The sequence below is a fragment of the Tachyglossus aculeatus genome, chromosome 5, assembly GCF_015852505.1.
Source record: "Tachyglossus aculeatus isolate mTacAcu1 chromosome 5, mTacAcu1.pri, whole genome shotgun sequence".
Classification (NCBI taxonomy): Eukaryota; Metazoa; Chordata; class Mammalia; order Monotremata; family Tachyglossidae; genus Tachyglossus; species Tachyglossus aculeatus.
Window position 1 is genome coordinate 24,285,799 of NC_052070.1, and position 26,192 is coordinate 24,311,990.

The following is a 26,192-nucleotide window of genomic DNA, read 5'->3' on the forward strand; positions in this document are numbered from 1 at the left end:
ACAAACGCCAAAATACATTCAAAATAAGAGGGAATAGAGTGTAAAAATATATACATCCTTGCTATGGTGGAGTGTGTGTATCCATGTGCTTGGTGTTGTCTCAGGTGAAAGCAATTTGGATTCTTCAGTCTGGTTCTTCCAGTGATTTTCCTGTTCATTATCATCAGTTTGACTAGCTCCCACATTCAGGTGGGGGAAGAGGAAGCCAGGAGAGTCACTTTGTGGTTCCCCTCCCTGGAGGAAGTTTAATTAATGCTTTATTGGGTCGTATTTGGAGTGAAATTAATCATATTTATTGAGCTCTTACTGTGTGCAGAGCAGTGCACTAAGCACTTGAAATTAATTGAATTCAATTCAATTCAAGTGAATTGATTTGTTGAATTGATTGAAGTTAATCAGATGGAAGGATTGGGAATGAAGTGGTGTGGATGGGTGGGGGCAGGTAGTTGGGGAAGAAGACCCTCAGCCAGTTTGAGATAAGGATTATGAGTTGCTTGCTGGGAGAGGACACAGAGAAAACTTAGTTCTGTGACTCTGGAGGGACACAGAGCCCAGGAAGGGATCAGAGATGATCCTGGGTAAGGGTTATGATACCCTGAAGGTTTGAGGTTCCAGGATTAACAGCATAAGAAAAGCAGAGAAGCAGCATGGAATAGTGGAATGGGCACAGGCCTGGGAGAAGGTCATGGGTTCTAATTATGGCTCTGCCACTTGCCTGCTTTGTGACCTGGGGCAAGTCACTTTACTTCTCTGGGCCCCAGCTACCTCATCTGTAAAATATGGATTGAGACTGTGATCCCCACGTCGGATAGTGACTGTGTCCAACCTGATTTACTTGTATCCACTCCAGTGTTTAGTACAATTAACAAATACCACAATTATTATTGTTATTATCAAAATAGGACTCTGGAGTAGGAACAATCCTGATAATAGGAGGGGAAAAAAGGACATCTGTATTCAGAGGACGCAGAATGGGTGAAAGTCTTCCATGGCGACTTTACCTTGGGAGAGACCATTCAAAGAGTGATACCAGCAATAGGTGTGTGGAGCTTTGGGGTACACTGAGCAAGGTGTCCCCAAACTTGTATTTAAAGAGCGGAAAAAATGGAGAACTTTAAGACACTCCTATCACCCAGATGTTAGAGCTGAGAATCCCCAGTAATGTCGTAGGCCATTATGCAAACTTTCAATTGTACCTATTCTACTCAATCTGTTCCCCAAAAGGAGTATTAACAGAGGACTCTAATGAGTACTGTTTTATCATCCATTAATCAATCACTCGGTAGTATTGATCAAAAGCATATGGGATAAAGACAACCTTCCCCTCGGGGGAGTACATTAGAGTTAATAGTCTTTGACTTAAAGGATCTTGCAATCTCGTGGATGACATTAAAATAAATTACAAATAGCAAAAATGCATGACTATGTAGTTTCTTTTTATATTGGGATACAAGCATCCAAGTGCTTAGTGATCCTTGGTGACAGCAATCTGAAGTCTTAAATTGTCATATATATTAAGCACTGTACTTTCAGTGTTTTCCCTGATCACCACTGAGCACTGATAATAATGTCTTCTTTCTAAGTCCCACACGAGATGGGGCCACAAGCTCATCTTAAAGTTCTTCTACTTCATTTGTGATATCTACAGGAATGTGAAAGGTGCTGGGAAAAATGTAGTGAAAGTCAGGGACCACTCAATATGCTGCTGCTTCTTCCCTTCGAAGATACGACATACAGTAACAAGATGCAATTTCTTGCCGTTTTCATGACTCTAAAATATTTAAACTCCAAACCTGAGCACTTGGAGCTACATCAGATTTTTTTGCTGATGCCCTAAAATTTAATAGGCAAAATCTAAGGCAAATATAATGAAGCCTAATGCTTGATGCAACATGAAAAATAGTCCTGTGCTGTATCTTGTTATGATTTCATTTGATCCAATTTGGTTTTTTTCCTCTTCAAGAAATGAAGTTACTCTTTAGAGAATATACCCTCTTGAGTTACATGGCTGTGAGACCTGGACATCAGAAAGTCATATTCAACTTCTTGAGCAGTTTTACTAACATTACCTATACGCCTTTCCAAGTATCAAGTAAAAGGACAATAATTCCAGTCAGTAGGGGAGTCTTCAAAAATTAAACAATGGCTATGTAACTTCTTAAAGGATTTCATATTGAATTAAATAACTTCTCCTTAGCTTGGAGATGAACTGAGCATATTTTGAGGAATAGTAATTAAATATGATGGAAGAGATGCATATTACATTTGGAAGATCTCAAATTGACTTTCACGTGAAAATTGCCATCGTCATGCTAGAATTCCAGTTGAATTTTCCAGATGACACTTGGAATATCTTGGCAGTTTAGTGCTGCTTCCTTGCTGGCTGTGTTCTGCCAAGCCATAAAACAAAGCTAATTTATTCCATCAACAGAGGGGAATAACGTGACTGGGTAATAGAGTTTGAAATGTTTACAAACCCATGAATGAAACTGCTCCATTAATATGAATGGATATAATCAAATTCCTTCACGATAATTACTTCATGCATAATATTGCACAATGCAGCTATTTTTAGTATGAGTTGCTTGGTTTTATAGTCAACGAAATGCAGTCACTGTTCCCAAGCACTATTTTTTTATGATGCAAAAGATGCTCTTTTTATACCTATTAATTCCTTGAACCTCTCCTGTTGGCTGTTACAATGGTGAGGTAACTCCATGGCAAATTATAGACAGAATCAATCATATCTACTGAGCACCTACCTTGAGAGAGCACTAGAGTAAGTACTTTGGACAGTATAATATAACAGAGTTGGTAGACGCATTCCCTCCCCACAAACAGCTTACAATCTAGATGGGGGGAAAAAGCGTGCAAAGGAAATATGCGCTGGGCTCTGAGCTTTTAGGCCTTTATTATAATACTGATCAATGCTGGTAAAAGTGTGCACCACTTGATAGGAAGGAAGCATGGGGGTGGGGAAAGGGTGTAGAGTAAATCTTACTAAACCGCATCGAGGGATGCCTTCTAAAATTAAAGTGTGTGAGTTCAAAATAACAAGAGTAAGCACTTAACACTGCTAAACATATCAGTCAGTCGATGGTACTTATTGAGCACAATCTGAAATTCATTACCTTGTAAAGTTGTGCAGGATACAGATAGCAGGAGATTCAAGAAAAGTTTAAATAGAGACAAGAAGGTCGTATGTTGTGCAGGATACAGATACCAGGAGATTCAAGAAAAGTTTAGAGACAAGAAGGCCGTATGAAGATCCAGTGAGAAATTAGGGATATAGATGTAGAAACTTTTATATATCTATATAGATAGACATAGAAACTTTGGAAGTCTTGAAAAGGACGTGGATGATGAGATGGTCATGTTGAGAGCTGTCTGTATACAAACACACACTCACATATAATGCATGCTTCCATAAAATACATACATAGTATTTGTATAATGCATATGGAATATATTACATAATATATGATGACTTCCATTTTCAAAGGGAATTATATTGGCTGAAAAGCTCCCAGTAGCATCACACGCTGAGATTCTCCATACTCATGCGATGGTAACTGAAAAGATCTATGGCCAATGCACTCACCATTCCACATTAGTTACAAGTAAGGACAAGTCCTGGTGGTGCTAATGGGTTCATAGAGAAGCAGTGTGGCTAAGTGGAAATGGCACGGGCTTGGGAGCCTGAGGACGGGGGTTTTAATTCCGGCTCCACCAGTTGTCTGCTACCTTGGGCAAATCACTTAACTTCTCTGTGCCTGTTACCTCAGATGTTACAGATGTTACCTCATCTGTAAAATGGGGATTAAGACTGTGAGCCCCATGTGGGACAAACTAATTACCTTGTAACTACCCCAGGCTTAGAACAGTGCTTGGCACGTAGTAAGCACTTAACAGATATCATTATTATTATTCTACGTTGGGCCAATTTTTGGTTGCAATTCTACCTCTTTATGCCCCAATAGTCCCAAAACACCAAAAACCATTTTCCTAGCAGAACAACCCTTCTTCTGATCTTTGCCCACTAGGGTGGTTTGCCTGTTGCAGGGGTATCTCAATATTCCACTGCTCTGCCACATTATTTGAGACCGTGCTTCAGTGTGTCTTTAAATCAGCTCTGCCATATGCTGATATGAGTGGATTTGCCAAGCATCAGTGCGTAATCACCAGAGTCATAGTCCACCCCAAATAGAGAAGGACTTCATGGATACGCATGTTAGAAACAAAAGAACTGGGATGATTCAGATTTTTTTAGACTAGATGATAAATTAACCCAAATTAAAAGCAGAAACACCTCTCTACCAAACAGGATATTGAGAATAGATTAATCTGACGAGCATCTGGATGAGGGCTGCACCTCAGTCTTGGTGAATATGTTTGAGAGAGAATCTTGAAACAAAATAATGACCTGAAAGGATTTTGGTTGGAAGAATTTATTAGAAAAAGAGCACATGAGATAATTCACATTTGAACTGTATACCCATGAATAAACCACCCAACTCGAACACCAGTTAACTGGCCTACATTTAAGCTGCCCATAGGAATTGAGTAGGTGGTAAGCACACATTACCATGTGTAAACCTGATTGCAAAGCAGAAACAAGAAATACACCAGCTGCTTTTAACAGTCAGAGCTAAAATCAATCAATCAATGATATTTACTGAGCAGTTCCTGTTTAGAACATTGTATGCTAAGTGTTTTTGAGAATACCATACAACAGATCTGGTAGACATGTCCCCTGCCCACAAAGAAACCAGGGTTTCTCTCTGCTCCTTCAAGAGAACACTGGTCGCTCAGCTCCTCCTAGAACAGCTCTTTGCTGTTCAGTCAGTCAGTCAGTTGTATTTATTGAGCACTTACTATGTGCAAAACACTGTACTATGTGCTTGGGAGAATACCATATAATAAACAGACAAATTTTACTGTTGTGAAATGTAATGAAACAGTCAGCTGGCCAATTGGGAAACACAGCTTCACTTTCATTCATTCATTCAATTGTATTTATTGGGCCCTTACTGTGTGCAGAGCTTGGGAAGTACAAGTTGGCAACATATAGGGACGGTCCCTACCCAACAACGGGTTCACAGTCTAGAAGGGGGAGACAGACAACAAAACATGTAGACAGGTGTCAAAACTGTCAGAATAAAATAGCTGTAGGCACATCATTAATAAAGTAGTAAATATGCATTTTCCTTCCCTAAACTACCTTGCCAACCTCCAATGGTTAGAGAAGCAGCATGGCTCAGTAGAAAGAGAACAGGCTTGGGAGTCAGAGTTCATGGGTTCTAATCCCAGCTCCACCACATGTCTGTTGTGTGACCTTGGGTAAGTCACTTAACTTCTTTGAGCCTCAGTTAACTCAACTGTTAAATGGGGATTAAGACTGTGAGCCCCACGTGAGACAACCTGCTCACCTTGTATCCCCCACCCCCACCCCGAGATCTTAGAACAGTGTTTTGCACACAGTAAGTGCTTAACAAATGCCATTATTATTATTATCCCTGACTGGATGTTTTGAAGCCACAAGGTGCTCATCAAAGACTGCAGTGTGATGAAGCAGTCCAATGGGCACCTGATAAACTATATCATCATCATCTATCAGAACCACGAGAAAGATATACAGATTACTGCAGCTATGAAAGCAAATGAATGCTTGACTGATCATCGACCCATATGCTCCAAACTCAAATTACAAGTACAACCAAGTGCCATGCAGCCCGTCAAAGGGCTAAATAGCTGAATCTTGGAAAATAAAGACTCCCGCAAAGTGCTCAGTGACAGTATCACAACAGGCCTTTTAGATAAAGGAATTCCAACCTTGACCAAGTACTGGTGTGCCACAGAAACACCAGTCAACCAACCGGCCACCAAGACTTCTGGGTATGTCAAAGAGAAAACAAGTAGAATGATTTAATAAAAGTGACTCAGATGAAACACCTATAAAAGCTGAAATGGAAAATCCAACACAGTGCCTTCCTAATGATCTTCACAAAATGGAGACCTACAAAAATCTGTACTGGGACAAATAAAGCAAAGGAATATCCATGACCAGTAGTGAGGCTCCAAAGCTGAAGAGCTCCAGGGATATACTGACTCCTCCCAAACAAAAGTCTGGCCCATTTAGTGAAAACATGAGGAATACATATTCACTCAATCATTCAGTCCTTGTCCCCAACATTGGCAATAGCTAATTGGAGTGTTTCTTTCTTCAAAGTACTCCTTGACTAATCCCCACTCTTCAGATTATGTGATCCCATCAATCATCCTTAGAAATTATGAGTATGTCTGTTCATGTATTCAACTTCTATATTAATATATTGCTTATTTACAATTTTACTTACAAATTGTATCTACAGTTTCCCTTTTGCTTCCATTGTATGTATGTTCTCAGTGTCTGCCTCTCCTTAGATGGTAAATTTCTTGAGGGCAGGGAGAGCATCTTCAAGTTAACTGTATGCTCCTAAGTGCCTAGTATGGTGCTCTATGCTCTCAATAGATATTAATAATAATAACAATGATAGTATTTGTAAAGCGCTTACTGTGTGTCAAGTACTAGGGTAGATAGAAAATAATCCAGTAGGACACAGCCTCTTTCACACATGGGATTCACAGCCTACAGGCTCTAGAATGTAACCTCATTGTGGGAAGGGAGTGCGTCTACCAACTCGCTTGTCTCATATTTCCCCCAGCACTTAGTACAGTGCTCTGAACACAGTAGGTGCTCAATAAAAGCCATTGATTGAATGATTTTACATATGAGGAAAAATGGTCACACAGAAGGCAAATGATAAAGCCAGGATTAGAACCCAGTTACTCTGGTTCCCAGGCATGTGCCTTTCCACCAGGCCATGCTGTTACTGATATTAATAATGATTCCTGAATTCACTGATCGAAAATGATAATGATGGTGAGTTCCATGGTACAGTTCTGCAAAATTAGCAAGCGTGGCTATAATAATAATAATAATAATAATGACATTTGTTAAGCACTTACTATGTTCTAAGCACTGGGGAGGTTACAAGGTGATCAAGTTGTCCCATGGGGGGCTCACAATCTTAATCCCCATTTTACAGATGAGGTAGCTGAGGTACATAGAAGTTAAGTGATGTTCCCAAAGTCACGCAGCTGACAATTGGTGGAGCTGGTATTCGAACTCTGACTCCAAATCCCGGGCACTTTCCACTGAGCCACACTGCTTCAAGGCCATAGGTCTTCAGTCCTCATAATCATAGGTGTATGAAGCCATAGTGGGAGGACAGACTTGACCTACAAAGAGGTTGGGCTGGTTTTTTCTGCTCTGAGCCCTAATTACCTTTCTATAGGTCAAGTGTGACCCTTTTACCTGACTCATCCCAATCATACTCGGACATATTGTCATGTCCACACCAGGAAAGGTTAAAAGATAAAGTAGGATGTAGCAATAACCCCTCTCAACTGCAAGCTCACTGTGGGCAGGGAATGTCTGTTTACTGTTGTATTGTAATAATAATAATAATGGTATTTGTTAAGCACTTACTATGCGTGAAGCACTGTTCTAAGCACTGGGGTAGGTACAACGTAATCAGGTTGTCTCACATGAGGCTCACAGTCTTAATCCCCATTTTACAGATTAGGTAATTGAGGCACAGAGAAGTGAAATGGCTTGCCCAAAGTCAAACAACTAACAAGTGGCAGAGCTGGAATTAGAACTCATGACTTCTGACTCCCACGCCTGGGTTTTTTCCACTGGGCCATGCTGCTTCTATTCTCCCAAGCACTTAGTACAGGGCTAAGCACATAATAAGCACTCAATACATACAATTGAATAAATGAATGAACCGAATTAGAAATTTCACTTAGCTAAATCCCCAAATTGTTTCATTTTTTCACCTCAAAACTTTGAGGTGCCTTGTCATCTGATTCATTCAATCGTATTTGAGTGCTTACTGTGTGCAGAGCACTGTACTAAGTGCTTGGAAAGTACAATTCGGTAACAGAGACAATGCCTACTCAACAACGGTGTCGCAGTCTAAATGTTATATCCGGCCATTTGATTAATTCCTTCTGATGGCTCAGTCCACAGGGGAGAAGGCTACTTCATATATTTCTATGGTGTTCCACCTCATTGATTAAATCCCAGAACTGGGTCCTGGCATAGAGGTTGATATCATCCTCAACATGTCAGCATGCGGGGATGGGGAAAGAATTGCAGCATTTTCTGTTCTGTACACCGGTGGTTTTGGGGGAAGGAGTTAAGTGTTTGCGGAGGAGACATCGTCAATGCTTTAAAAGTATTAAGGAATCAAGCCGATGATCCATATTGGAATCATGTTCTCTGTTTCTTGAGTCTAGAAAAGTCTTTCATAGAGTAGATAGGTTTTGGTGTGTGTAGAAATAGAGAAATCATTTGTCACCCAATGATTATTGGAGAGGGCAGCATTTTTCAAATGAGAAATCTGCTTAGTTTCCTACAGTCTTGGGGCAGTTGTCCTCCACATGCAAGGTAGAATTGACTTTGTAGGTTAAAAATTTCCATCACCCACATAAGTCACCTTAACTCCCTGTCACATTAAAAATGCACATGATGTTGTCTTACTTATCAACAGAGATGTGAACGTCTCTCCTGTCATTCCTCAGAAAATACTGTGACACTGGGTAATTTAGTTGGTGAGATATTTCATCCCCACAGTAGGTTTTTCAAAGCAGAGGGACAGATAACCCAACTGCATTCATTCCCTTTTACTACCTGCTTCAGTGGATACATAAATCATCTATTTCACAGAGGAGTGAAGCTTGTGACCACTGTTGCTGGATTCCCAAATGCCCCAACTCCTCCTCTTCTAATGGGTGAAAAACCTGCTTTGATATTAAAACTACTATTTATCAGAATTAGTATCAACAGAAGCGACTCAGGACCAGCTGGGTGTGTAGCACTGAACAAGGCGCATGGGGACTCTTAAGAAATAATTAACTTGTCGCCTGCTGGTTCATCATCATCATCATTATCATCCGATCATTTATCAACACTGAAAATGTGCATAGTACTGTTCTAGAGAGTTTGGAAAAATTTGAAGATATGAATGGAAAGTAATTGCCTCCAAGGAGATCATAATCTAGGGGTGGTGAAAGGGAGATTAGTGTTGCTGACAGCTGCCTTCAGTTGACAACGTAACCCTATGCGGATCCTCGCGAAAGAATTGTGGGTTGGAAATGTCTACTAACTCGGTTGTTTTGTACTTTCACAAGCGCTCAGTACAGTGATCTGCACAAAATAGTTGCTTAATAAATACCGTTGATTGATTGATACTGTCTGCCACCCACCCCAGCATTATTAGCATCCCCAAACTGAACCAACTAGCCAAGAAGGTTGAAGCAATGCAATTTACTGAATGCGGGTAAACATGGTCATTTTAGGCAGGGAATGTGTCTGTCTATTGTTGTCTTCTCCCAAGGGCTTAGTACAGGGCTTAGCTCACAATAAGTGTTCAATGAATATGATCGAATGAATGTTTATCCCACACCGACACGCTGACTGATGGTCCCCGTCCTGCGTATCAGAGCCCACCATTGCAACAAGCCCCTCAGAATCACTTCCAACATCACACTCTCTTCCTATATTCAACCCAGGGTGAGTTTCCACCCTTTTGATTCTTGTCTGTCCGTAGGGTGTTTAAGACATTCTTGAATGCTGGTCATATGTGAAAGAGACAGATTCTATGTTGATTCTATAGAAGGAACAACAACTGTATGGACAAAATCCGGCTATTTGGTGAACACCTTAAAGATTGTCAACCAAGAGACTGGCTCAATGGGCTGACTCAATGTTTGCCCAAGTCAAGCTTTTGTTTAAAGTGTGCACAGTGAAAACTGTGCAGTCCAACTGGGAACGGCAGGGAACAGCGAGGGTTCCCTAGCTCAGTGTGGATTGAATGATCTTCCCGAGGGGGTGTGGTGATGGGGTCAGCAATTACAGTATTTACTGGAGTGATCATTTTTCATCATTTAAAATGTCCTAGACTATTTGAAGGAAACAAAATCAGGATTTTGTTCAAACGTGCCTAGTGGAAACTGTCAGTCCAACTGGATCTGGCCATGAGGTCAGGGCACATGTCTATGAGAAACAGCATGACTCAGTGGAAAGAGCACAGGCTTGGGAGTCAGAGGTCATGGGTTCAAATCCCAGCTCTGCCACTTGTCAGCTGTGTGACTTTGGAAGAGTCACTTCACTTCTCTGTGCCTCAGTTACCTCGTCTGTAAAATGGGGATTAAGTCTGTGAGCCCCACGTAGGGCAATTTGATTACCTTGTATCTATCCCAGCGCTTAGAACAGTGCTTTGCACACAGTAAGCGCTTAATAAATGCCATTAATATTATTATTATCTGTGCCTCAGTTACCTCATCTAAAAATGGGGATTAAGACCGTGAGCCCCACGTGGGACAACCTGATCATCTTGTAACCTCCCCAGTGCTTAGAACAGTGCTTTTGCACATAGTAAGTGCTTAATAAATGCCATTATTATTATTACCAACTCTGTTATATTGTTCTCGCCCAAGTGCTAAATACAGTGCTCTGCACATAGTAAGCACTCAATAAACACAACTGACTGATGATTAATCTGCACCCAGTAAGCACACAATAAATGAAATTGATAGATGGAATTACCACTGTTCAGACTCTAAACTTGGTCTTGCTGTAACTGTATGGATGCAGTTGTACTTCAGCAAGGTGCCAAATTCTCATATACCTTCGATAATAATAATTATTATTATTCATTTAATCGTATTTATTGAGCGCTTACTAGGTGCAGAGCACTACTAATCAATCAATCAATCAATTGTATTGAGCACTTACTGTGTGCAGAGCACTGTACTAAGCGCTTGGGAAGTACAAGCTGGCAACATACAGAGACCGTCCCTACCCAACAGCGGACTCACAGTCTAGAAGATTATGATTATGATACTTGTTAAGCACTTATTATGTGCCGGGCACTGTACTAAGCACTGGGAAGGATACAAACGAATCGGGTTGGACACAGTCCGTCACAGTCTCGATCCCCATTTTGCCGATGAGGTCACTGAGGCCCAGAGAAGTTAAGTGACTTGCCCAAGGTCACACAGCTGACAAGTGGCAGAGCTGGGATTAGAACCCATGACCCCTCCTCCCCCCTCCATCCCCCCCGCCTTACCTCCTTCCCTTCCCCACAGCACCTGTATATATGTATATATGTTTGTATATATTTATTACTCTATTTATTTTACTTGTACATATCTATTCTATTTATTTTATTTTGTTAATATGCTTTGTTTTGTTCCCTGTCTCCCCCTTCTAGACTGTGAGCCCACTGTTGGGTAGGGACCATCTCTACATGTTGCCAACTTGTACTTCCCAAGCGCTTAGTACAGTGCTCTGCACACAGTAAGTGCTCAATAAATGTGATTGATTGATTGATTGACCATCTGACTTCCAGGATCTTCCTCTATCCACTCCGCCATTCTGCTTCTCTTGATAGGATGTCATTTCCCCCATCCCCCTCCCAAGGGATTCCATCCAGTCCTCTTGGAATTTTGTGTCCCAAGAATCTTCTTTATCTCTGGTGCATGGAGAGAGTCTCCTTCATCTAACTTCTTCATGTTTGCTGGGTTTTTTGTCTCGGCCCTCCCAGCCCCAGCTTGATAACATGTAGATCCCACAATCTGAATGTGATCAAGGTTCTACTCATTCTCTGCCTCCCTGCTGCTTGGACGATGGCATCAGGGGTCAAAGAGGCTGCGTCCCTTAGCTCCATGCCCCAGGTATCCTGGGCTGAGAGGCAAGGTTTCTTTCCCTATTGAATTTACATAAAGAGAGAAGCAGCATGACTCAGTGGAAAGAGCCCGGGCTTTGGAGTCAGAGGTCATGGGTTCAAATCCCGGCTCCGCCAATTGTCAGCTGTGTGACTTTGGGCAAGTCACTTCACTTCTCTGGGCCTCAGTTACCTCATCCGTAAAATGGGGATGAAGACTGTGAACCCCTGGGGGACAACCTGATCACCTTGTAACCTCCCCAGTGCTTAGAACAGTGCTTTGCTCATAGTAAGTGCTTAATAAATGCCATCATCATCATTATTATTATTATTATAAAATGAACACTAGCCTAAAGTTCAGCAAGATGATAGATATTAATAAAGATTAATCTCAATCAATCAATCAATCAATCAGTCCATATTTATTGAGTGCTTACTGTGTGCACAGCACTGTACTGAGTGCTTGGGAAGTACAAGTTGGCAACAAATAAGTAATAAATAAATAATAATATTGAATAAATAATTGAATAATTGAATAAATAATTTGAATAAATTGAATAATTGACATTGAATAATTGAATAAATAATTGAATAAATAACATTGAAGAAATAAATCAATATCAACTAAACAGGAGTGCTGAGGTGGCAGATGGGATGGGATGAGATCACGTTCATGCAAGAAAATGGTCTTCTAGAATTTAAGCCATAAGGATCACCCGTCTTTAAAGGGCTACCCCAATGCAACTGGCTTACCCTGGAAACTCTGTCCTCAGGTCAGTCCTGGGAATCTGGAATACCTGAGCAGAGACACTCCTAGAAAAGTCACCTGTAGAAAGCCAGTTTTCTTATTTAAAATAATAATGGTATACATTAAGCACTCACTATGTTCAAAGTACTGTGTTAAAAGCTTGGGAGTATGCCATGCTATCAGAACACAGTCCCTATCCCACATGGGGCTCACAGTCTCAGGTCGGGGAGGAGAACAGTCATTTAATCTCCATTTTGCAGAGAGGAAACTGAGGCAAAGGGAAGTTAAAAGTGACCTGCCTTAGGTCTCTCCTCAGGGAGGTAGCAGAGACAGGATTAGAACCCAAGTCTCCTGATTTCCAGTCCCATGCTCTTCCCACCAGACCAAACTCCTCCTCCACCTTTCTTACGTCTCTCTGGGACCAGAATGCCTCTGGTTAGAAAGAAGTAGCAGAGGTCTAATTCCTAAGGGGAACCTCCCTGTTCTTTTTCAGGTGTTGTTTTTATTAGAACGTGGGGAGAACAGAAGACTAAATTGTAAACATTTATCATCTAAGCATTGCATTTATTGATTTTCTCGTATACAGCACTTTAGGTACTTAGTGATGTATGTTGGTACCAATGAAAAACGAAAGGTTGTAACAGTTCACTGATCATCCCCGGAGAGAACAAGAAAACGGAATAACCCAGCCTCTAAATAATGCACTCCTCATTTCAGAGGACTGTGATGGCCCTTAAAGGGACAGGGAACATCTGGAATGGCACGAAGGAAGGGTAATGACTTGCTGGTAAGCAATTTTCAGCAAATGATAGTCTCCTATCAGGAATGATAGACAAGTCTCTGAGACTCCAGAACAGGAAATATGCACTGGAGGAATTGATTATAGTGCTACTGGCTTGTAGACGTGTCACTCCTGCCAGCCATATTCCCGGTGCCTCGAGTGAGTCAGGGCAGGGGTGTAGCACGTTGCAGAGTTGCATTTGTGGTCTTCCCTTACGTCAGCCAGCTCCTAGCAGTACCAGGACTAGAACCCCGGCCTCATGATACCCAGCGCGGTGTTATTGGCACTGATCCAGTAGCAGGCCTTTCCTCAGCAGAAGCTGTGAATAGAGAAAATTTCTTCGTCATAAAGGAAATAATTAGCGACTCCCAGATACACTATCAATACTTCATTTACTGCTTTTTCCATGCAAGTAAGTAAGGGCAAACTCTGGATTTTATATGCTGACTCAGGGAGTTAAGCAAAACACGAGAGCACATTGACAAGCAGAGAATGGGAGAGACGACCGAGTGTATATCTGTTTGCCTGAAGACTCTCAGCCACAACTGCTGCTCTGTCACTGACAAGAAAGGAACAGCCATTATTCTGAAGCAGCTTTTGGGAGACTTCTGGGCTTGGATAAACTTGTCCCTGGCCTGCCCTACTAACTATATCTGGTTTCTTGAGCAGCTTCTTGAACATCCCTTAGTGTCTTATAATTAAATAAGCTGCTTGTCTTAAATGGGATAATTAACTTCAGATGACAAAACAGGATTCCCAAGAATGGAACGGGAATAATCAGCCCGGCAACTCAACCAATGGAGGGACGCTCGAGGGGGATGGAAGATAAGCAGCGTGGCTCAGTGGAAAGAGCCCGGGCTTTGGAGTCAGAGGTCCTGGGTTCAAATACCGGCTCTGCCAATTGTCAGCTGTGTGACTTTGGGTAAGTCACTTAACTTCTCTGGGCCTCAGTTACCTCATCTATAAAATGAGGATTAAGACTGTGAGCCCCCGTGGGATAACCTGATCACCTTGTAACCTCCCCAGTGCTTAGAACAGTGCTTTGCACATAGTAAGCTCTTAATAAATTCTATCATTATTACTATTATTATTATTATTATAATGAGATACCCGGACAACAGCTGTTTGGTGAACTGAAATGTCCACATATTCATAGGAAGGGAATATTAGGCACATTAGAAAGAGTGAAATGGCTTTAAGCAAGGTGGCATAAGAGCAGGCAGTTAGACAAATAGCTGTGGACACCAGTCTGGTATGCGGCAAACAGGAAAGGGGGATGGCTTCTTTGAGGAGAGGTGTAGGAAAGACTGTGACACCAAAACTATTTCAACAATATCACCTGTGCATTCAGAAAAGAAACTGCCCTGCTACTTGCTTCCAGGACACCCACTGGCCCCCATCCAGCCCAGGAAGGACTCGAACACTCGTGGTAGAATGAGCCCAAATCCAGTCCCCCTGAAGCAGACCACAGACACTTGATTCACGGGATAGAAGCCGCATGGTGATCCTGCTGGATTATTTAATTTGTTGTTGCAGCATTGGCACTGGGTTGCACTGATGTTTATATTCTTTCTTACCTAGTCCCCGGGCATCCTACAGCACACTCTGCAAGACAATTAGAAGGAACAATAGGGGCTTTTCTAAAGTTAAGCAAGATGATAGATCTTAATAAAAATTAAGCTGAATAAATAAATCAATATCAACTAAGATGAATACAGGAGTGCTGAGGTGGCGGAGGCTTACTCCTCTCCTACCCCAAGCTCCCCCCCATCCCAACACCCCAAATTTATCTCACTCAAAATATTCATTGAAGTCCTAAAAGAGAGGGAGAGATGTAATGCTCACATGAGAGGGGAAGAGTATGGCCTAGTGGAAAGAGCACGTGTCTGAGAGTCAGAGGACCTGGGTTCTAATTCCTGCTCTGTAATCTACCTGCTGTGTAGCCTTAGGCAAGTCATTTAACTTCTCTGTGCCTCAGTTTCATCATTCGTAAAAAGGGAAATCAATACCTGTTGTTTCTCCTACTTAGACTGTGAGCCCCATGTAGGATACAGACTGTGAACCACCTGATCATCTTGCATCTACCTCAGTGCTTAGTAAGTGCCCCTTCCCTTCCATCCTTCCCCCAACCCCAACACACACTAAAGTCCTACGAAAGAAGAAGAGATGTGATGCTCACTAGAGAGGAGAAGAGAATAGCCTAGGGGAAAAAGCACGGGTCCTTCCCTTGAGATAGATGAGATCAGGGAACAACTGGGTGCGTGGAAGGAATTAGCATCATCAGAAGAAACAAATCATCAGGGGCATTTATTGAGGGCTTACTGTGTGCAGAGCACTGTCCTAGGTGCTTGGGAGAGTACAATGCAACAGAGTTGGTAGACACGGCCCCTGCCCACAGTAAGCTTTCAATCTAAATGGGGAGACAGACATTAATATAAGTAATTAATACTATGTAATTTATAGATACATGCATAAGTGATGTGGGGTTGAGGGTAGGGGTAATATCAAATGTCCAGAGTTCACAGGTCCAATTGTATAGATATTGCAGAAGGGAGAGGGAGCTGGGGAAAAGGAGACTTAATCAGGGAAAGCCTCTTGGAGGAGTTGTGATCTTAACCTTAATAAGGTGGGGAGAGCATGTTCTGGCATAAGTGGAGGGGGAGGGAATTCCAGGCTAGAGGAGGATGTGGGAAAGGGGATGGCAGTGAGATAGATGAGATCAGGGAACAGTGAATAAGTTGGTACTAGAGGAGTGATGTGTGCTGTCTGGGTTGTAGTAAGAGATTAGTGAAGGTAAGATGGGGCGGAGGTGGGTGGCGAACTGATTAAGTGCTCTAAAGCCAATGGTAAGGAGTTTCTGTTGGATGGATGGACAACCACTGGATGTTCTTGAGGAGTGGGGAGATATGGACTGAACATTTTTTAGAAAAATGAACCATGCAGCAGTGTGAAGAATGGACTGGAGTGTAGAGAGAGAGCAGGCAGGGAAGTCAACATGGCGGATGATGTAGTAATCAAGGTGGGTTAGGATAAGTATTTGGAGTAAAACGGTAGCAGTTTGGATCGAGAGGAAAGGGTGGATTTTAGCGATGTTGTGAAAGTAGAACTGGCAGAATTTGGTGGCAGATTGAATTTGTGGATTGAATGAGAAAGATGAGTCGAGGATGATGCCAAAGTTACAGACTTGTGAGATAGGGAGGACAGTGGTATTGTCTATAGCATTGGGAAAGACAGGGATAACTTTATGAACAACTACTACTTCCTTGACAGCTAGAGAATAGATAGCTGACAGATAGAGGTAAACATGGGTAGATAAAATTTGCTCAAGTATCTAAAATTTCAGAGTCATTCTTACGAAACCATTTCTGCTTGATCAATGTTTGTGAGCACTTCCCACATTCCTACTGGCTACCTCATGGAGCTACTCAATTCACTGTTCATCTTTGGTGGAGACAGATGATGTTTCTTGATCAAACAGGGCTACGATGGCATTGTCAGGAAGATGCTTGCAGGTATTTCATTCTTCAGAAGACTGCCTTTCTGCTGCCACTTCACCTCCACCACACTTCTCTCCTCAGTTCCTTCTTAGCCAAATAGAGTAAGCCCTTCCCTAGATTTTTTCCTGTAAACTGCTATCTCGCAAACTCCTGCCATGTGCTGAATACTCATTCCTTTCTTGGAGGTGATCAGAGGTACATGTCTTCTTGGGTTTCCCTGACCCTTTTTCGTTAAGATTTCAGGGCTACATTTGAAATGAAAAATATTTCAGCCTTTATTTCACCTTCGAAGACAGCTAGACAGCTCCAGCGGCCAGGATCCAGAGGCTTTATCAGTGCTTATACGAAGCCCCATAAATATGGTATACATCTCGCGGTCTGAAGGTTTTGCTATCATTTATGGTTCTAATACTTGCATTTTATTTTTTTATGTATTTGCATTTATTCTATCATCTCCCTTCTATTTAAGGCATCTCAGGGTCAGGGAGGGGGGTCTCAATACACTTTTAAAATTTTCCACAGTCCTCTAGTACTAGGACTCTAGTTTGGTACAGACTGGGTACTTAGTCTGTGCTTCTGACTGACTGATCAATATGTCATAATTATATGGAGTATGAAATCCTTTAACATTAGGGACCTCTTTCCTACCTCTGGACAATTCTAAATGGTACATTATAGCTATGAAAGCCAGTCTGACATCGGACCTGTTTGCTTTATAGATGACATAATTTTCATAGTCAGGCAAATAATGAACGTATTTCTTGGGGAGTGTCTTCTTGAGGCTTTTGTTCCCCACTGAATGTGTATCTCTAGCTATCCTTTATTTTTAAGATAATGTTATTAATGGTGATTAAGACATCCTCAAGCATAGCAGCATAGGTAGAAAAGGACTATCTCCTAATCAGTTAATCAGTGGTATTTATTGAGTGCTTACTGTAGGCAGATAATGCACTAAGCATCTGGGTGACTAGACTAGATTTGGTAGACACTAGATTTTGTAGATTTGGTAGACTAGATTTGGTAGGCAACCCCTGCCCTCTGTAGTTAAGACTGTAACAGAAAGACATTGAAATAATTTACACATAGGGGAAGCAACTCCACCTTCAGCCTCCCAGCACTTACATACACATCTATAATTTGTTTATTTCTATTAGTGTCTGTCTCCTCCTTTAGACTCTGTAGACAGTCTTTGTATCTACCAGTTCTGCTGTATTGTACTCTCCCCAGTGGTTGGTGCAGTGTTCTGTACACAGTATGTACTCAATAAATACCATTGATTGATTCATTGGCTATAAGCAGATGTACATCAGTGCAGTGAGATTGGGAACTCACGTGCATAGACAACACAAGAGGGAGAGAGGATAGGATGGGATATTGAGAGGTTAGTCTATGAACGCTTCTAGGAGAAGATACTCTTTTATTAGGGCTTTGAATATGAGAGAGTAGAGGTCTTTTTATGGTATTTGTTAAGCACTTACTATGTTCCAGGCACTGCTCTAAGCATTAAGGTAGATAGAAGTTACTCAGGTTGGACAAAGTCCATGTCCCACATGAGGATGCTGGTTGGGCCTCGGCCAGATCAACCCAATTATTGTAACAAGCCTCCATTTGCTCTGAGCGAACACTCTACGTATCTCCCGGGGCCAACCTGAGAACTGTGGGCCCCTCTATTCTGAAAAGACAGAAGGTCACTAACCCTCGAGGACTGGTAGTGTGCGAAAAGGCTAAAAACCCACTAGATGGCCGGAGTGGAGAATTCTGCTTGCCACACAATCCTCCCAAATATGACCATGGAGGGGACAAGGATCAGGAAGTAGCAGGGTATATCTGGGAAGGGGGTCTCCATGAACTCTCACAACAGGGGTTGGAAGGAACTCTGTCACATCATTAAGGCTATTTGCCTCTGCCCAGAGTTTGGGACTTCCACTCTGTCAGGCACACAGCTGGAGCAAAGAGAAGGATATATTCCCCCTGGGGATTTGATTGCTAGGGTGATATGAAAAGTAGCCCAGGTTGGGGTGATTTGAAAGGTATGCCCTGGGCGATTAATTCTATTTGTTCTGATGATTTTGACACCTGTCTACATGTTTTGTTTTGTTGTCTGTCTCCCCCTTCTAGACTGTGAGCCCGTTGTTGGGTAGGAACCGTCTCTATATGTTGCCGACTTGTACTTCCCAAGCGCTTAGTACAGTGTTCTGCACACCGAAAGTGCTCAATAAATATGATTGAATGAATGAATGAATGATTTGTAAGGTAGTCCTGGAGACTTGATTGCCAAGTGATGTGAAAGGTAGCCTTTGGAGAAAAACAGTGTATCCTCCCCAGTTCCACTGGTTGCTAGAAAGTGGGGACCATGATGGTCAGTATACTTCCTGCTTATTAGTCCAAAGTTAGCCTTGCTTGCAAGTAATGCATAAGTGTATTCCTTCCCAGTGTGAAGCGTTTGTGGGACAGAAGCTACGTGCTTTGCCATGTGCTAGTAAAGCATAAGTGTATTCCTCCTGAGTAGGAAGCATTTGTGGATGGGAGCTAGTTGCTTTGCCACATGTAAGTAAAGCATAACTGTATTTCTCCCAAGTGGGAAACTTTCGTTGGGCAGGAGCTAGGTGCTCTGACTCATAAGTAAATAAATTGTGCATTCCTCCCAAAAGGGAAGTTCAATTTGCCACTTGGAATAAAATCTTACATGATACGGACTTTCTGACTCCAGTTTCTCAGTCTCTCTGCACTGATCTTTGAACCAGTCCCTGCACGATGGGTGACCATGAGAGTTATGGTTTGGATTAAACCATTTTACGGATAAGGTAACTGCGGCATAAAGAAGTTAAGTGACTGGCCCAACGTCACACAGCAGACAAGTGGCAGAGTTGGTACTAGAACCCAGGTCCTTCGGACTCCTGGGTTTATGTTCTATTCATTAGGACATGTTGCTTTCAGTCAGTGGATATAAAGTGGGAGGTAGTTCCAGGCAGGGGTGAATAAGGGGTCAGTGGCAAGAGAGCTGAAATTGAGGCACAGTAAGTCATTCATTGATTCATTCAATCGTATTTATTGAGTGCTTACTGTGTGCAGAGCACTGTACTAAGCACTTAGGAAATACAACTTGGTTTCAGAGGAGCAAAATGTGCCATGGTTGTAGAGGGAGAGGAGAGAAGACAGGTAGGAGGGAGAGAGTTGATTGAGTGTCTTAAAGCCAATAGTGAGGAGTTTCTGTTTGACTCATTCACTTGTTCAATCATATTTATTAAACACTTACTGTATGCAAAGCAGTGTACTAAGCCCTTGGGAGAGTACAATATTCATTCATTCATTCAATCATATTTATTGAGCACTTACTGTGTGCAGAGCACTGTACTAAACACTTGGGAAGTACAAGTTGGCAACATATAGAGACGGTCCCTACCCAACAGTGGGCTCACAGTCTAGAAGGGGGAGACAGAAAACAAAACAAAACATATTAACAAAATAAAATTAATAGAATAAATATGTACAAATAAAATCAATAAATAAATCGAGTAATAAATATGTACAAACATATATAAAGGTGCTGTGGGGAGGGGAAGGAGGTAAGGGGGGGATGGGGAGGGGAAGGAGGGGGAGAGGAAGGAGGGGGCTCAGTCTGGGAAGGCCTCATAATATCCATGGATATCCATAATAGTATCCATGAGGCATTCATTAGCATTCACCAAAACTGGGTGCAGTTCACTGTGTGAACATTGGTTTGGATGGGACCATGAAAATAGACAGTGATCCTTAAGTTTGCTGAATTCTCCAAAATTTGTTGCTTTAGAGGTGGCTTTAAAACTGATTTTTCTCATTCTCAAACCCACTAAAGATGGATGTCAACACTCTGAGTGAAGAGAAAGACGGTGTAGAGGGAGGAACAAGGTCCTGTCCCCTCCTCCACAGGTAAGACTGGGAAGATTGCTTGCCTCTCCACACAGTTGAGAGCTCCTGTTGCTTTGAAAGCTGGATATAGTGGTTGCTGAGGGCAAGAGAAGGAAGACTGGGAATAAGGCTCTGATATGAGAAGCAGCATGGCTCAGTGGAAAGAGCCCAGTCTTGGGAGTCAGAGGTCATGTGTTCAAATCCTGCCTCTTCCGCTTGTCAGCTGTGTGACTTTGGGTAAGTCACTTGACTTCTCTGTGCATCAGTTACCTCATCTGGAAAAATAGGGATTAAAACTGTGAGCCCCATGTGGACAACAGGATCACCTTGTATCTCCCCCAGCGCTTAGAACAGTGCTTTGCACATAGTAAGCGCTTAACAAATGCCATCATTATTATCATTAGTATTACAATACAGAAACAAACAGACACATTCCCTGCCCACAACAAGCGCGATCAGATAATAGATGGATAAACACTGGAGGGTTTTGAGGTGTGGGAGATGTGCATGGAATGATATATTTTAAAAATGATCCAGACAGCAGAAAGACGTGAGGGCTATGGAGGGGAGAGACTGGAGGCACAAATAGAAGTGAGGAGATTAATGCATAGCAGGACAAGATAAGTTCTTGGAAGACGTTAATATTTTGAGTGGAGCGGAAGGGGTGGATTCTAGAAATATAGTGAAGGTAGACCTGAAAGATTTGGGGACTGACTGAGTCTGCTGGTTGAATGGGAGGTATAGTTAAGGATAATGCCGAGGTTACAGTCCTGTGAGACAGGGAGAACGGTGATAATAATAATAATGATGGTATCTATTAAGCACTTACTATGTGCAAAGCACTGTTCTAAGCACTGGGGAGGTTATAAGGTGGTCAGGTTGTCCCATGGGGGCTCACACTTTTAATCCCCATTTTTACAGATGAGGGAACTGAGGCACAGAGAAGTTAAGTGACTTGCCCAAAGTCACATAGCTGACAATTGGCGGAGCCGGGATTTGAACCCATGACCTCTGACTTCAAAGCCTGGGCTCTTTCCACTGAGCCATGCTGCTTCTCATAGAAATGGGAAAGATCGGGGAGGAGGTGATTTGGGTGGTAAGATGAGGTGTTCTGTTTTGGACAACTTAAGTGTGAGGTGTCTGTGAGACTTTGTAGTCTCCCAAGAGCTTAGTAAAGTGCTCTGCGCAGAGTAAGCACTCAATAAATACGATTGAATGAATGAATGAAAGACAACCAAAAAGAGATGTTCTGAAGGCAGGAGGAAATGTGAGATTGGAGAGGTCAGGGTTGTCTCTATATGTTGCCAACTTGTACTTCCCAAGCTGTTAGTACAGTGCTCTGCACACAGTAAGCGCTCAATAAATACGATTGAATGAATGAATGAATGAATGAATGTAAATGTAGATTGGGAGTCACCTACATAAAGGGAGTGGGTGTAGGTGGATGTGAGAAGGAGACCCAGAAAAGAGCCTTCAGGAACCGTCACAGGTGATGGGAGGTAGAGGAGGTAGAGCTTAGTACAGTGGTCTGCACAGAGTAAGCACTCAATAAATACAATTGAATGAATGAAAGACAACCAAAAAGAGATGTTCTGAAAGCAGGAGGAAATGTGAGATCGGAGAGGTCAGGATTGTCTCTATATGTTGCCAACTTGTACTTCCCAGGCACTTAGTACAGTGCTCTACACACAGTAAGCGCTCAATAAATACGATTGAATGAATGAATGAATGTAAATGTAGATTGGGAGTCACCTACATAAAAGGAGTGGGTGTAGGTGGATGTGAGAAAGAGACCCAGAAAAGAGCCTTCAAGAACCCTCACAGGTGATGGGAGGTAGAGGAGGAACTGGCAAAGGAAATGGAGAAGGAGCATCCAGAGAGGTAGGAGGAGATTCGGTAGAGGGCAGGGTTCCAGAAAATCAATTGAAAATAGGAGGGCTCCAGGCATTCTCCCCGCAAATGAGATCAATGGGAGATTTTCAGTGAAGAAAGACACTGGGCAGGTATACCCCCGAGGTTCTAGGGAAGCAGATCCAGAAGTGCTGATGTTAGCAGGGGACACAATCAGGCCTAGTGAATGCATGATGTTGTTAATGAAGTATATCACCACTCTCTAAACTCCCTATCCTCCTAGTTCAGGGAATTTATTATCTGTCATATAATGAAGTAGGATCCCTGCCGTCTAATTCTCAGCCTCTGCATCACTTTCTTCCATCACCTTTCACTGAGAGTTGATATTTACAAGCAGAGCTGCCTCAGCAAGGTCAGAACATCCAAAAGAAAATGATAAAAACAAACTTCATTCAAAGTAACACTGACAAGCTCTATGTGAAGAAGACCCATTGATTTCATGTGACAGCCCTCCTTTCTGCAAATCCTCGGGAGTTTCCCTGAATACGAATTGGATAAAACACCATTGATTTTCCCCTGAGATTTAGCATTCCTTTCTTCCTGTATGAGTTGTCACTACTTAAGTGGTTGTCCCAGTGACTTGGGGATGAAAGTTGCGTGACCTAGTAGAAAGCACACAGGCTTGGAAGTCAGGGGTTCTGGGTTCTAATCCTGACTCAGCCACTTCCCTGTTGTGTGTCCTAGGACGAATCATTCAACTTTTCTATGCCTCAGTTTCCTCATCTGTGAAACCAATCAATCAATGCACACAGGGTGCTTACACTTTAGAGAGGGATTCAATAACTTTTCTCCCTCCTACTTAGGTTTTGAGCCCCACGTGTGATAGAAACGTTACCTGATTATCCTGTATCTGCCCCAGCACTTAGTACAATACTTAGCACATAGTAAACATTTAACAAATGCCACAATTATTATTTGTAAAGGGTCTTCATTCTCAATGGCATCCCAACCTTCTCTTGGGAAGCCCAGACCGGACCTGGCTTCACTTTGAACCAGAGCTTATCCTACATCCCAGTAGGGGAGGCCAGAGAAAGAGAAGGTCCAGGAATTGGAAGATATTATCGCTTCCTAGAAGCTGGTTGGAAAACAGAGTGGTTGTGTATCAGGCTGCCGATTTGTCTTCTTGTCTACAGGCATTTATTCCGGGCACTGGGAACAAATATGTTCACAAAATTTAGTCTGGCTGGATCGCAACCGTATCAGCAGTATCATCTCAAAACACAAATGAAAATGGTTCTGGGGGACACATGTTTCTGTTTCCCAGTTACTTCAGGGTTGAGGCCTCTGTCAAGGTAGGGAGAAATGGGGCTGTCATTAGGTCATGGAGGTTTATTCCAATACCTGGTATCGGTGGAGAGAGACTGTGCCAACTTCCCCTACCTCTAGTTTGAGACTATTAAGGATATCTTCTTACGTTCATAGCAAAGGGCATATATAGCTATTTGGGAGCAGTACAGAGGGAAATTTCCGGGAGTGGGCTGAGGGCAGGTGACTGGAACATGCTGGGAAGATTCCACCTTCTGAATGACCCCTCCTTAATCATTGTCTTCCAACACCTTCTTAGCAGAGTTCCACAATAGGGCAGCATTTATTTTTTGCTAAGGCAAATTATTCAGGCAAAATCCTTCAAGATGATATATCAAATGGTGCTCTGAAATGTCTTAGGGGCAACCTGTGTCTCAGTTTGAATAACTAGATCACCTGATCTGGTGAGCAGGTGGAGGAGCTGGAAAAAAGGGATTTTCCATGAAAATTTTCCATGAAAAGCAGCTTGGCTTAGTGGAAAGAGCATGCATTTGGGAGTCAGAGATCATTAGTTCTGATCCCGGCTCTGCCACTTGTCAGCTGTGTGACTTTGGGCAAGTCACAACTTCTCTGGGCCTCAGTTACCTCATCTGGGGATTAAGATTGTGATCCCCATGTGGGACAACCTAATTACCTTGTATCTACCCCAGCGCTTAGAACAGTGCTTGGCATATAGTAAGCACATAACAAATACCATCATTATTATTATCATTATTATTATTATCATTATGAAGCTGGGGCGAACGAGATCCAAGTTGATCTCAGGAGCCCTTACACTTTCCCGCAGAACCACAGCATGTGTGAGAGAAGCTGGAGCTGACCTCCATTTGCAGGAGGACCCCAGTCTGGGCCACTGAACCTGGGGGTCTTCCAGGTGGTCATGGAGTGTGGCTACTCCTGCTATCACCACTGATGCTCTTGGGACTGTGGGGTTGGGTGTGGGGGATGAGAGTGAGCTAAGTAGGTGGAGAACTGCTGTCAGTGCTGCCCTAACTATGCCCAATTTGGTACATGCAATTTCAGACTTTGGACGGTCAAAATCTTACTAAAATTATACTTCCTCTGAGAAGCCTTCCCTGACTCTCCACTGATCTTCTCAACCTATTCTCTAACCTGTATTGACTGTACGGCTGAGTCTGTGCCCCTTATACACTCTGATACTTACCCAATTCCCCCACCATACACACATATTTAGTATCTGTCAACCCCCCTAAATTGTAAGCTCCTGAAGGCCAGTGATTCTCTCAACTCTAGTATACTCTCTCAAGCACGCAATGCAGTGCTCGGTACAGGGCAAGTGCTCAATATATTCATTCAATTGTGTTTACTGAGCTCTTTACTGTGTTCAGAGTATGGTATAAGTGCTTGGGAGAGTACAATATAATGATAAAAAGACACATTCCCTGCCGCAACAAGCTTACAGTCTAGAAGGGGAGATAGACATTAATATAAATAAATAAATGACAGATATGTACATAAAGTGCTGTGGGGCTGGGAGGGGACATGAATAAAGGGAGCAAGTCAAGGTGACACAGAAGGGAGTGGGAGAAGAGCAAAAGAGAAGAGCATCAGGCAAAAACTCCTCACCCTCGGCTTCAAGGCTGTCCATCCCCTCGCCCCCTCCTACCTCACCTCCCTTCTCTCCTTCTCCAGCCCAGCCCGCACCCTCCGCTCCTCTGCCACTAACCTCCTCACCGTGCCTCGTTCTCACCTGTCCCGCCGTCAACCCCCGGCCCACATCCTCCCCCTGGCCTGGAATGCCCTCCCTCTGCACATCCGCCAACCAAGCTCTCTTCCTCCCTTCAAGGCCCTGCTGAGAGCTCACCTCCTCCAGGAGGCCTTCCCAGACTGAGCCCCCTGCTTCTTCTCCCCCTCCTGCCCTTCATTCCCCATCTCCTCTGCCTTACTTCTTTCACCTCCCCATAGCACCTGTATATATGTTTGTATGTATTTATTACTCTATTTATTTATTTATTGTATTTGTACATATTTATTCTATTTATTTTAGTTTGTTAATATGTCTTGTTCTCTGTCTTCCCCTTCTAGACTGTGAGCCCACTGTTGGGTAGGGACCATCTCTATATGTTGCCAACTTGGACTTCCCAAGAGCTTAGTACAGTGCTCTGCACACAATAAGCGCTCAATAAATATTATTGAATGAATGAATGACTGAAAAGAAGACAAAAGGGGAGTTTACTCAGGGAAGGCTTCTTGGAAGAGATGTGCCTTCAATAAGGATATGAAGTGGGGAGAGTAATATATACCATTGATTGATTGTTTGATTG

General features: G+C 42.6%; 1 pseudogene; it reads left to right on the forward strand.

Annotated features, from left to right (window-relative positions):
• Positions 1 to 971: 971 nt before the first annotated feature.
• Positions 972 to 26,192, forward strand: part of LOC119928749 — a 43,976-nt pseudogene continuing 18,755 nt past the window's right edge.